The sequence below is a fragment of the Onychomys torridus genome, chromosome 1, assembly GCF_903995425.1.
Source record: "Onychomys torridus chromosome 1, mOncTor1.1, whole genome shotgun sequence".
In the NCBI taxonomy this organism is placed as follows: Eukaryota; Metazoa; Chordata; class Mammalia; order Rodentia; family Cricetidae; genus Onychomys; species Onychomys torridus.
In genome coordinates, this window is record NC_050443.1 from 94,676,081 (window position 1) to 94,689,251 (window position 13,171).

At 42.6% G+C, this 13,171-nt stretch overlaps 1 long non-coding RNA gene across 1 annotated transcript; it reads left to right on the top strand.

The window, feature by feature from the left end:
* Positions 1 to 1,571: 1,571 nt before the first annotated feature.
* LOC118586462 lies at positions 1,572 to 5,683 on the top strand. The gene is made up of 3 exons (XR_004945350.1): positions 1,572 to 2,590; positions 4,391 to 4,434; positions 5,578 to 5,683. It is a non-coding gene; the product is annotated as an uncharacterized LOC118586462 (long non-coding RNA).
* The last annotated feature ends 7,488 nt before the right edge of the window (positions 5,684 to 13,171 follow it).

The window sequence follows — 13,171 nt, forward strand, 5'->3', positions numbered from 1 at the left end:
GGATGTCCTACTTGGGTGGCAGCCTTACTCTGTGTCCTCCTACTGCAGGTCATGTGATGTTCCTCATTGCCCTGCAAGCTGAATAACCCACAAGGGGAAGTGACTAGCCTCAACTTAGGATTCTCTTATAAAGGCAAAGGGAATGTTTGGAGGACATGTTTGGTCTTAAATCAATCCTTGTCATCATCTACATTTCTGTGTGCATTCTCCTCAAACAGAAGACACTCACCTCTCCAGCTCCAAGGAGAAACTCACCAGTCATCACTACACATTAGCCCCAAGACCATGATTTTGCTCTGTTGTCTTCTCAGTCAGGTTAGGCCATGGGCCCTTGTGTTTTCTGCCCCAAGAACAACACACAGGATGCCTGGGCACCGGGGAACTGCAGCAAATTTAGAGGAAGGATGCCTCATGGACTGGGAGGTAGCTCAGTGGGACAGCATTTGCCTGCCACAAGCAAGGCCATCACCAAGCCCCAGAACCACAAGAAAATTTAAGAAGCAGAAGAAAAGAAAGACTCAGGAACAGGATAGCTGACCTTTAGCACTTAAAAGGTACTGTTCGGCAAGAACAGTGGCCTCTTCATTGTAATGTATGAATATCCGCTTGGTTGCTCATCAAGCAATCCCTGATTGGCAGTTCTGAGAGTAGCTCCCTTGTCTCAGCATCCTCAGAGGCCTTGAGTTCTGTCCTATAGGAGATTTTTAGTTCACGAATGTCGAGGGATATATCTGAATGGACTTCATGAAGGATGTCCTACTCGGCTGGCAGTGGAGCCCATGTCCTATTGCTGCAGGCTTCAGGCCCAAGGCTTGCTTTAGGCAACAGCTATGGGCATTGCCAGGTTGGATCATGTTTTGCTTTGTTTTGTTTTTGCCAAATAGTTTCAAAAGTCTTAGCAGGTGTTTTGGGTGTCTTTCTCTTGTTCTTTTTAATCATTTTGATGAGCAGCTAGTCCGAGGTATAGCTTTTGTTGTTATTATTATTGTTGTTGTTATTGTTATTATTTTGAGACAGACTCTAAGGCTGGCTGGGAACTCACTGTAGAGCACAGGTTCACCTTACACTTATGGCAGCCCTCCTGCCTCAGCTTTCCCAAGAGCTGGGATTGCAGGTGTGAGCCTGGACATATGGTTAAAGCCTGGACATATGGTTCCAGCATAGTTGAAATACAGGTTGTTTTGTTTTTCCTGGATTTCTGATGGTGTAGATTGAATACAGAGCTGTTTGCATGTTAAGGAAGCGCTCTATCACTGAGTGACATCCTCTGCAGACAGTTTTGAAGTAAGAAGCTCATCATTTGTCTGCTGGCCTCTGTGCTCTCTCCTTCTCTGGGGTCTTAGCTTAAGGTACCTCCTGGAGGCTCTTTTGGATTATAGGTTTGGATGGGATGACAACAGCCTTCACTGGGTCTTTTTCCTAGGATAATTATTATCACTAGAAAGAAAATTCTTTTTTAAAAAAATATTTACTTATTTTTCTTTTATGGATATGGAAGCTCTGCCTGAATATTTGTCTGTGCATCATGTGTGTGTGTCTGGTGCCCAGGGAGGCTGGAAAAGAGCATTAGATCCCCTGGGACTAGAGTTAAATTAAAGATGGTTGTGAGCCACCATGTTGTTCCTGAGAATTAAACCTGGATCCTCGCAAAGGTCACTAAGTGCTCTTAACTGCTGAGTCATCTCTCCAGGGCAGGAAATTCTTAAGGGCGAGTCCTTGGAAAGGCTGAGGAAGCTTCTGCTCCCAGAGCCTTTGCTTACTCCCAGTTGAGTTGGGAGGGTAACTGTATTTGATTTTTGGAGTTCTTTGGGGCTCTGGATTCAGTCACTTCTCAGTCTATACTCTTGTTAGCTTTTGTAACTCAGCCTGAGTAACAGTTACGTGGTGGCTTTGCTGAATCCTTTCTCCTCAACCAAACCAACCCTTCCCTCGTTTTGTGGTGGTGGGACTTAAACCTACACATGGCCTTGTGCCCACTGGACATGTGCCCTTGGTGGGTGTCAGAGTGAATACTGCCATCCTAGCTTAGGAAGCTGAGATAGCAGTTGGGCAGGGGGGCGTGCCATGAGTTTGAGCTACATGACAAGACCTTGTCTCAAAACATAGGTGATGAGATCTCTAAGAAGGTTCTTCTCATTCTTTACATAGAAGAGGATTAAAGAGTATAGACAGTTCACAGAATCTTTGGGAGGCTTTCAGATTGTTCCTGAAGAAACAGATCTAGGCCCTATCATGGAGTTCCACATGCAGGAAGCCCAAAACTGCATAAACTGATTACCGTGGCACATGCATCTAATCCCAGCTTCAGAAGTTCAAGGTCATTCTCAGGAGTGTAAGGAGTTCAAGGGCAGCAACATGAGATCCTGTCTCAAAAGGAAGAGATAAAGAAAAAGCTTCAAGGTGCCTCATTACTGGAGCAGGCTGCCCATGAACTTTAGGGATAACCAACAACCAGGAAGCTGCCTGCTATGTCAGGAAACCGAACACTTGCCAGCTCTAGAACCTCACCAGCCTGCCAGGTGCTGTGGCCACAAAGGTGAAGGACTCACTTCCTGTTTCCGTGCCCACATCACTCCAGTCAAAGTCTGAGGTGAGTATGCCTAACTAACTAAAATATTAATATCCAGAGCACTTATGGTACTGGAGGTTGGGAATGACAGTGTTTACCTTCTTACCATTCTATTATTACAAGAATGTGTATTAAAGGACAGTGTTTAACCTTCCTACCCCTTGTAGGAATTCATATCATTGAGCTACCCAGCCACTCCAGCACTTCAGAATTTTACAAGTTCCCCTGGCTGCCGTTTTTGTTTTGTTTGTTTTTTGAGACAGGACCTCACTGGGTAGCCCTGACAGGCCTGGAACATGCTATGTAGACCAGGCTGGCCTTGAACTTACAGAGATCTGCCTGCCTCTGCCTCCGAGACCAAGTTTCTCTTAATCTTTAACTGATGAATGAATCCTAATCTGTTTACAAGCAAACACACTGTTCTCTTGGTGAAAGAGAACAGAAAACAGTGGAGAAATGCTCCTTGAAGTATCCTCCTAGGCTGAGGCAGAAGGATAGCCTGCCCAGAGAGAGTTCCACTGTGCTCAGTTGGCGGTCATACTTGAAGAAAGAAGGACTGTGGACACATCCTGGCCATGCTTAGCTCAAGGGAGCATATAGAGCAGACAGGACAGCTTAGTGGGTAAAGGTATTTGTCACCAAGCCCGATGAACTCAGTTTGATCCCTGGGACCCACATAGTGTTGGAAGGAGAAAACTGACTTCTGTAAGTTCCTGTGACCTCCACACACTCACTCCTGCCCAAACACCATAAAGAAATGTTTGTATATTTTTGTTTTTGTTTGAGACAGTGTCTCACGTTGTATCCTTGGCTGGTAAGGAACCTGCTGTGTAAGCCAGGGCTGGCCTTAGAGATCTGTCTGCCTCTGTTTCCTGAGTGATGGAGTTAAAGGTGTGCACCACCACACTCAGCAATAAGTATAATTAAAAACAAAACAACAGATATGAACACCTCTAAGCATGCTCAACTGATGGCTTAAGAAAGATAGTGGGCCACAGACTAGGGAGATGCTTCTGTAGGTATGAGTGATGGCTGTGCAGGCATGAGGATCTGAGTTCGAGGCCAGCCTGGTCTACAGAGCTAGTCCAGGACAGGCTCCAAAGCTACAAAGAAACTCTGTCTCAAAAAACCAACCAACCAAACAAACAAACAAAAAACAAAACAAAACCCCAAAAAAGAAAAGAACTGATCTCGGAGTAGTGTATTCTGTGACAAAGTGCTGCGTGCCAGCTATGGGCTTGGGACAAGACCTATGTTCCATCCTGAGGTGGCTATTCTGTTTCTCATGTTGTGTGATCTTACTACCAAGTGACTGAGAGAGAATGTGAATGCTACAGAGCTGCGGGCTTCTCTAGGGCCTGGATAGAATGGTATAAGTCTCAAGCTAGAGGGACTTGGCAAGGCATCTATCTAATGGAGTTCTGGTAGCCTGGTGGGAGCAGCTGACTCTGCTCACTCTGTCCCTCAGATTGTCGGCTACAACTCAGGGGTAAATACACACACACACACACACACACACACACACACACACAGACAGAGAGAGAGAGAGAGAGAGAGAGAGAGAGAGAGAGAGAGAGAGAGAGAGAGAGAGAGGACACAAAAATCTGTGTACGTAGCATTGGTTTACTAATTGAATAGATTTGGAATACTGTAAGGCTAAATGCACACCAGCTTTTCACATATAAAGTGCTTGTGAATGCTGATGATTTTTAAATCAACTTAGTTGAAAGGGGGGATGAGAAATATCTATTCTCTTTATGGTGAGATTTTTGAGGATCCTACTTCTGGTATGTGCATAAAATCTTAATCCCTGTCTTACAGCTGTCCCGATCAACCAAGACACTGACAAGGAGCCAGAGTGAGAGGTGAGCTCCTTCATGTTCATGCAAGATTCTCATCCCCAGGAACCTGCAAAAGAAGTCTACCCTTAGCCGGAACTGCCTCAGACTTTTGAGGCAGTCTCATAGCTCAGGCCGACCTTGACCTTGCAACCCACTTACCCCTCTGCTGTCTGAGTGCTGGAGCGGGAGGCATATAACTCACACCCAGCTACAAGCTTACAAACTCAACTTTTAAAGAACTTCTTAGTACTTGTTGAGACTGAAGTCTAAGGTATATTGAAAAGGACAGTTTTCTTTGTCACTTCTGAGGGTGACATGGTGGGAAGACAACTTGGAAGTGTGGTGTTTGAAGCCAATCAGATCTTTTTTTTTTTTTTTTTGAGATGGGGGTCCCATGTTGTCTTGAAATTTGCCATGTAGTCCAGGATGGCCTGGAGCTGTTGGTGATCCCCCTGCCTCTCACTCCCTAGCACTGGCCTTACAGGAATTTTCCATGATCAGCTTTCCTACCTATTTTAAATTATTTCCCAATTACGTAGTTAGCTATGAATTCATAACCACTTCTCAGAATCATAGAATGGAGCCAGAGCAAGCAACAGCGATTGCTTACAATGCCAGTCTGAGAAATGTGAACTCAAGCCTTGGGCACTGTCAGCCAGGAAACCAATAAAACTTTTATTTATTTATTTATTATTTATTTGTTTGTTTGTTTTTCGAGCCAGGGTTTCTCTGTGTAGCTTTGCACCTTTCCTGGAACTCACTCTGTAGCCCAGGCTGGCCTCTATGTCACAGAGATCTGCCTGGCTCTGCCTGGCTCTGCCTCCCGAGTGCTGGGATTAAAGGCGTGCACCACCACTGCCCGGCCCAATAAAACTTTAAATTGAAACATTTAGAGCCTTTCAAATATTGCTTATTGGACAATATAGAAAAAAATGACACTTCTTGATGGCAGATGTTCACAGGTTTGAATGAGGTATTTGACTGCACTGTCTTTATGTAGGTCTTTACTGATGTTCCTGCATTTGGGATGATCAATGCCTTGGTCCAGCCTGAGGGGTCAGCCTCCATGACTGTGTGCTTCTGCCTACTTGCTCATTTTTCTGGTTACCCTTTCTGTAGCATGACTGTGAGACTGAGTTTTGCTTGTAATTTGTTTGTTCCTTCTAGGAATTGAACCTAGTTTGGCACATATTATGCAAGTGCTCTACTGTCTGCTGCCTACCTGTATCCTCTTTGGGTGTGTGTGGGTTGTTTCAAGACAGGGTTTCTCTCTGTAGCCTTGGCTGTCCTGGAACTCACTGTAGCATGAATCTTAAAGAGTCTTATTAATTAAAACAAACCTGGGAGTTAGGTATTGGGGTAAATTGCCAGTTCCTCAGCTGATCCTGTTTCCTCAGACTGGAAGTTTCTGAGTCCTCATCCAGAATGAATCTCAGCTGAACTGTTGCTCAAAAGCCTAAAAGCTTAACCAGCCTAGTTCTTGGTCCTCACGTCTTATATACCTTTCTGTTTCCTGCTCTCACTTCTGTGATTAAAGGTTCTAGTCACCATGCCTAGCTGTTTCCAGTGTGGCCTTGAACTCACAGAGATCCAGATGGATTTCTGCCTCTGGAATGCTAGGATTAAAGGCATGTGCTACCACTGCCTAACCTCTATGTTTAATATTGTGGCTGCTCTGTTCTCTGACCCCAGATAAGTTTATTAGAGTGCACAATATTTCGGGGAACATACTACCACCACAAACTCACTTTGAAGAACAAGCTGACCTCAAACTCAGAGATTTGCCTGCCTCTGCCTCCTGAGCGCTGGGATTAAAGCACATGCCACCACCACCTGGCTCCCCAACACTTTTTGAAAAATGTTTTTTGGGACTGTAGAACTTTGTGGGTATCTTCATGAGGATTTAAAAATCTAGAGAAGTCCTCGATCTCTAGGATTTTAGGATTCACACTTTGATCCCAAAGCATTCATAAATATGAACAGCATGACAGGTTTTTCTTTTTAAAAGATCCATTCAAAATGATAAAGAATGATGACCACAGGCATTAGTCCCACTCCTCAGAGGCAGTGACATCCTCCTGCAGCTCAGTGTGTCAGGGCTGTGAGGTTTCTCCATCATCCAGAATTATAGCTTCATTCCTACACTGAACAGGAAGTTTCACAGTCCATCCATAGTAAACTGTCCTCAGGCAACAGTTGAGGCTGGTTTCTCAGGCATTCAAGTTCAGGTGACAATGAACACTTCTGTCCCACCAACCTTTCACAGTTTCACCTATTGTCCTCTGTCCTTTTCATCACAAAGTTAATCGAAAAGCTTCATTGACTATAAAGTAGTACTGAGATGCAGCCAGTGAAATCTTAATGTCAGGGGATCGTACATGATTGAACTTTCCGTAAGAATGGCTAGTGTATCACAAATCCTGATGCCACAGTGAATTTGAATGTAAAAGATCTCAAAACTGCTCCAGAAAAGTGTTTCTCTGCCTCCCTAATGTTGTGACCCTTTAATATAGTTTCTTATGTTGTGATGACCCCAAACCATAAAATTATTTCATTGCTACTTCATTACTGTAATTTTGCTACTGTTATGAACCATGAGGTAAATATCTGATATGCAGGATCTCTGATATGTGACCCCTGTGAAAGGGTCATTGGACCCCAAAGGTGTTGCATCTCACAGGTTGAGAACACTGCCCTAGGAAGCACTCATTTTATTTTACGGTTCTCATAATTTTTCTATTCCATAGAATTTTCATAATTAGAGATTTATCATTCATATGATTTCAAAGTGGTGACTTTCAGATGATTTGAAAATGACAGAGGAAAAAATAATGTATGTAGTCCTCTTTGCCAGCTCTCAGGAAGCAGTGTGTTTAATGTCATTTTTTGTTCAATTTTGGTCCTTTTAAAATGTTCATTTTTGGTGGTGTCATAGAGTTAAATCCATCTCCTTGACTGAGATTTTCCTGTGTGGGATGGGAAATATGCATACAATCTCAGTCATCTGGTTTTCTACCATATTGCTGTATCTACCTCATTGGCCCCTATGACCCTGTGGCCTTCGACTTATACTGGGGGTTACTTTACTTTTTACCCTTTCTTTGTGGTAAAATATCAGTTCATTTGTTTGTTTTGAGACAGGGTCTCCTGGTCTGACCCTGCAGGAATAGGGGTCCCAAAAGGCAAGTGTTGAGTGGGAGGACCAGTGATGACTAATATAGAAGATGAGAAATAAAACAGACAGAAGCAGGTCTTGCAGAAGCTGATGGCTTATGCCAAGCAAGTTTATTAAGAAGTACAGCATTTTATACACTATTTATAGGTGGAAATAGCCAAGGTCAGCTAAGTCAGACAATGCTGGCAAAGACAACACAGGATACAGACACAGCTGCCTTTAGGACTGATAAACCACAGCCTCGGAAACTGCAACCTTAACTCCTCTGAGGCACTGGCTGAGCCTCAGACTGGCCCGGACAAGAACACAGCACCAAGTTACCTTTGTCCTTTCATCTGGGCCTCTGAGATGGTCTTGAGTTGGTTTGGCTCCCCACAGGTTCCTCTTTTTTATTTTTTAAGGTTGTACCTGAATGTCTAAGAGACTTTGATATCCCTTAAATCAACAAATGCCTCCTAATATTGTCAAAAGAATCACCAACACGAACAACCTGTGAGTGATACTGAATGACTGTTGAAGGATCTAAAGGAGTGAAATCCTTGCAGCTTGTGTAATAATCTTTGGCCAGCCTCAAAGGGGAATTGGATGTGGGATGAGTATGACCCAGGTCAGTAACTAATTGTTTGAGGGCTACTAAATCTCAACTAACATTCTCATGATGTCATATTCCCTGCAAGTGATTTTTTATTTTATCCCATTTTTAGTCAGATTCATTATAGCTTAAAGGAGTAACACAAACAGACTGAAGCCATCTGGACACTGTAAAGTCTGTAACTGATGTTGTATTGTTTGTGCTGTATCTAAGTGTAATACCATAGCTTCTAAAGCACTTAACTTGGTTTCTAGGTTTGTAGCTATATGTTCTTGTGTTGCCAAAGGTACAGAAGTATTACAACAAGCTGGTTAACAAAATGGGTAGTTTGCATTTGTTGGGTGAGGCCACCATGGAAGCAGCTGCAGACAATATAGCAGTGACTATTGTAAAACTGTTAGGTAAAGTATAAAAACCATTAGAGAGGGAAGAATTGATACAGGTAACTTTGAAGTATCCCCACTTTTGGGAGTAGAGGGACTCCCAGTCAGTAACGTTTATCAAGGGTTAACATAGGCAGTGAGTCCGAACCTGAAAGGATGTCCGGCCATAGTTGTTTATCTTTTCCAGAAGTCCCATAGATGGTCACATTGTCCAGGGCTGTGGATAACAGCCAAATGTCTGGCTGAACCTTCCTCTGGAGACAATTATAGCAGGACATGCACAATGAGGAGATTGTGGAAGTCACCTTTCTCCAGACCAGCTGGGTACCTGAAAGACAAGTCATCCAGCACCTCAGGTTGTCTACTCAGTGGCACAGAGTTCTTTAGAACTGTGGATCATGCCACCCAAGGAGGAATTCCATTCTGAAGCCAGGGCACCAGGTTCTCACTGCATACTGGAAAACATTTCTCCAACAGGTAACCTGTGAGTGATCAGAAACTGGAGAACTCAAGTGAGAATGAATTGATGCTGTATAAAAAACTGTACATCCAATCTTTGCAGACCCCCAATCCATAAACTTTATGGGCCACTTGGATGAGAGGGACAGATATGTACTGGCCCACCAGGCCCACCAATGACAAACAGGAATCCTGGATGATATCCCAGTGAAGTTAAAGAGATGGATAAGAAACATCCAGATCAGTTACCTCAGTCTAATATTTCTATTACATAATAATTTAATAGCCAGATATTTTTGAGAGACTTTAAACATTTTCTTTTTTAATTTTTTAACATAATTATTTTGTATGTTAAAGTAATAAAATTATTTTGAAATTTCACATCATGTACCCTGATCACATTCACTCCCCAGTCCTCCCATGTCTACTCCACTTATAATTTCCCCCAAAATCTCCCAAAATAAAAGAAGAAAAAAAAAATCAAGTCCAATTTGTGTTTCCTATATACTCACTGGAGTCCTTTCCCACCCCCACCTCTGCCGGAAGCTATCACATTTTTTTTTGTTTGTTTGTTTTTGGTCTTTTGAGACAAGGTTTCTCTGGGTAGCTTTGGAGGCTGTCCTGTATCTTGCTCTGTAGACCAGGATAGCCTCGAACTCACAGAGATCCACCTGGCTCTGCCTCCCAAGTACTAGGATTAAAGATCTGTGCCACCCCACCTAGCAAAATATTTCTACCCACTTTTTAAAAATTATTATTATTATTTTTTTTTTTTTTTGGTTTTTCCAAGACAGGATTTCTAGGTGTAGCTTTGTAGACCAGGCTGGCCTTGAACTCTCAGAGATCTGCCTGCCTGTGCCTCCTGAGTGCTGGGATTAAAGGTGTGTGCCACTGCCACCACCTGGCTCTATCACAATTTTTTTCAAAGAGTTCTGTTCAATGGTTTTCCATCTGGACGGTTTCTTTTTTGGGGGGAGGCAGAGTTATTGTGGAAACCTTCTATGTTTCTCGTTCTCAACTATGAGTCTGTGGTCATTGATACTCCTGCAAAAGGAACTTTTTTGCCCTTTGTGGTCAGCAGCAGCATGGATCATGAACTTCCACATGGTTTCTGGTGATAGCACAGATCATGGACATCCCCATAGCCTTCAGTGGTAACATGGGCAATGGATACAAACATCCATGTGGCCTTCAGTGTTAACACTGGCCATGGACATCTACATGGCCTCAGGTGGCAGCACCAGCCACACACATCAACATGGCCTTTAAGGGTAACATGGGCCACAGACATCAACGTGGCCCCTAGTGGGAGCACATTGCATGAACATCCATAAAGTCTGCAGTTACAGCATGGACCACAAAAATTAGCATGGATTCAGGTGGCAGCACAGACCATGGACATTCCCATGGCCTTTGGTGGAAACATGAGCCATGGACATCAACATGGTCCTTGGCCACAGCATGGACCATGGACAGAATTGTGGCCCTTGGCAACAGCATGATCCACAGACAGCAACATGGTTTCAGGTGGCAGCTCAGACCACTGATGCCCACTTATCTTTTGGTGGTAACACCACCCCTGGACATCCACATGAACATGGATGTCCACAAGGCCCCTGGCTGACACCAGACCGTAGAGACCAACATGGACCCCTGTGGCAGCATGGACCATAGACATCAACATGGCCTCAGATGGCAACACAGTCCAGGACCACAGAACATCAATGTGAATAGCCAGATGTTTTAAAATAAATCTTGATTTGACATACATTATAGCCAATTGTTAATCATAGGCCTTATAAACTTTAATATAACATGTATTATTTTTAAGTCTTATCCTCTTATATACCTTCTACCATTCTTTAAGTAACTTATTTATATCTTTATAACATATGGAAGTTTCTTAGTTGTTCATTCTATAAGCATACATCCTCACAATCTTTGTATATAAATTTTTATCTACTAAAATAATTTTAACATTTATGTTTCTTATTAAAATAATTTTTATCTTTATCCTTATAACATTTTTATTTTTGATACCATATCTTTTATCCTATTAACAATTAAAAGAAACATGTCTTTTTATAATCATAAAGGTATATCTCCCCCTTTATTAAAATGAAATTGATTGGAATTGTCTGTTTATCTCTTTTTATTGTGAAGGAGTATTAATATTGAACAGGTTTTGCTGTGGTCATTCTATGTGGTAGAAGAAGGTAGGAAGATAGAAGTTGTTAAACTTAGAAGATAGTGCAGAAGCCTTGTGTTGGATCTTTAAAAAACCCATTTGGCTATTAGTATGTATGTGTTTTAAAGAATTTACTTATTTTTATTTCATGTGCATTGCATTTTTGCCTGCATGTCTGTGTGAGAATGTCAGATGCCCTGGAACTGGAATATAGACAATTATGAGTTGCCATGTGGGTGCTGGGAATTGAACCTGGGTTCTCTGGAACAGAAGCCAGTGCTCTTAACTACTGGGCCATCTCTTCAGCCCCCTATTAGTATGTATTTAAAGAGAATATGAAAGTAAAAATATCTTTAAAATCTTTAAAAATGCTTGTATTTATATATGCATATGTAATATATTTAAAGGCATCAGCGTACGCAGCTATTCTTATGGAAAGAAAGAACAATTAGATCCTCACTTTCCCTCCTCTTCTCCAAACACAGTCCTCAGTCTCATCCCAGAGCCGTAGCAGACTACCTGCTGTGGCCCCCTTCCTCTCTGCTCCCATAGTCAACAGTTCATGCAGTTCTTCCCCTACTGCCTCCTTTTCACCCATCCCTTTGTCTCAGCCCCCAGTTCCCACATTCATTCCCTGGGAACCTGTCCATCACACCTGCCAGAGAAGCAAATAGGCCAGGGAGGTAGGCATGATTGTCAGATCTTCACTCTCCCCCTTCCCCCCAAATATAATCCCCAGTCTCCTCCCCATCTCTGTAGCAGACCAACTGTTGTGGCCTGTCCTCCCTCTCTGCCCTCATTCCCAGGGGGTTAAGAAGAATCTGGGGGCACACTCTGCTTTCCCCCCGTTTTGTGGATCTCCTCAGCAATCCCTCCTTGAAGCCCATCCCCATTGCTGAGTGTCAGCTCCCAATACCTAGAACATTCTAACTGGAACCCCCAGTGACCACACTTGGCAGGATCCCAGAAGCCTTTCCTATCAGGTAACCTACAGGTACCACACTCTCCTAACAAACAGAGAGGGCAACAGAAACCAAGGAACAAAACAAAACACCCCCCCAACAAAGACAAGGCCAGGTATCAGCACCTAGAATTACAATCATCATAAACCCAGGTGCTTAGTGGTCAGCATAAAAACACAATAACAGCCAAGACAATATGTCTCCACTAGAGCCTAGCAACCCTGCTCCAGCAGGCCCTGAGAAATGCAACATAGCTGAAGCACAAGACAAGAACTTCAAAACAGCCGTTATGAATGCATTCGTGGTCTTTAAAGAGGAAATGAATAGATCTACTAAATAAATCCATGAAAACACATACAGTGGAATGAAGTGCATAAACTAGTTTAAAACATGAAAGTGGAAATAGAATCAATAAGAAAAACCCAAACTGAGGGAAAACTGAAAGTGAAAAATTTAGGAACTTGGACAAGAACCTCAGAAACAAGCCTCACCAAGAGAATGCAAAAGATGGAAGAGAGAATCTCAGGTATTGAAGAGAAGATAGAAAAAAATGTATACCTTGGTCAAAGAAAATGTTAAAAAAAAAAAAAAAATTCAGGGACAAAATATCTAGGAAAGCTGGGACACTATGCGAAAGCCAAAGCTACAAATAATGGGAACAGAGGAAGGAGAAGAAACCCAGGTCAAAGGAACAGAAACTATTTTCAACAAAATCACATAAGAAAATTTCTCTGGGGTTGGGGATTTAGCTCAATGGTAGAGTGCTTGCCCTGGGTTCAATCCTCAGCTACACACACACACACACACACACACACACACACACACACACACAAAAAAAAAGATAAAAAGAAAATTTCTCTAACCTAAAGAAGGAGATGCCTATCAAGGTACCAGAAGTATACAGAACACCAAATAGACTGTATCAGAAATGAAATTACCCATGACATATAATATTTTAAACACTAATTGTACAGAACAAAAAAATATTAAAAAGCAGCAAGG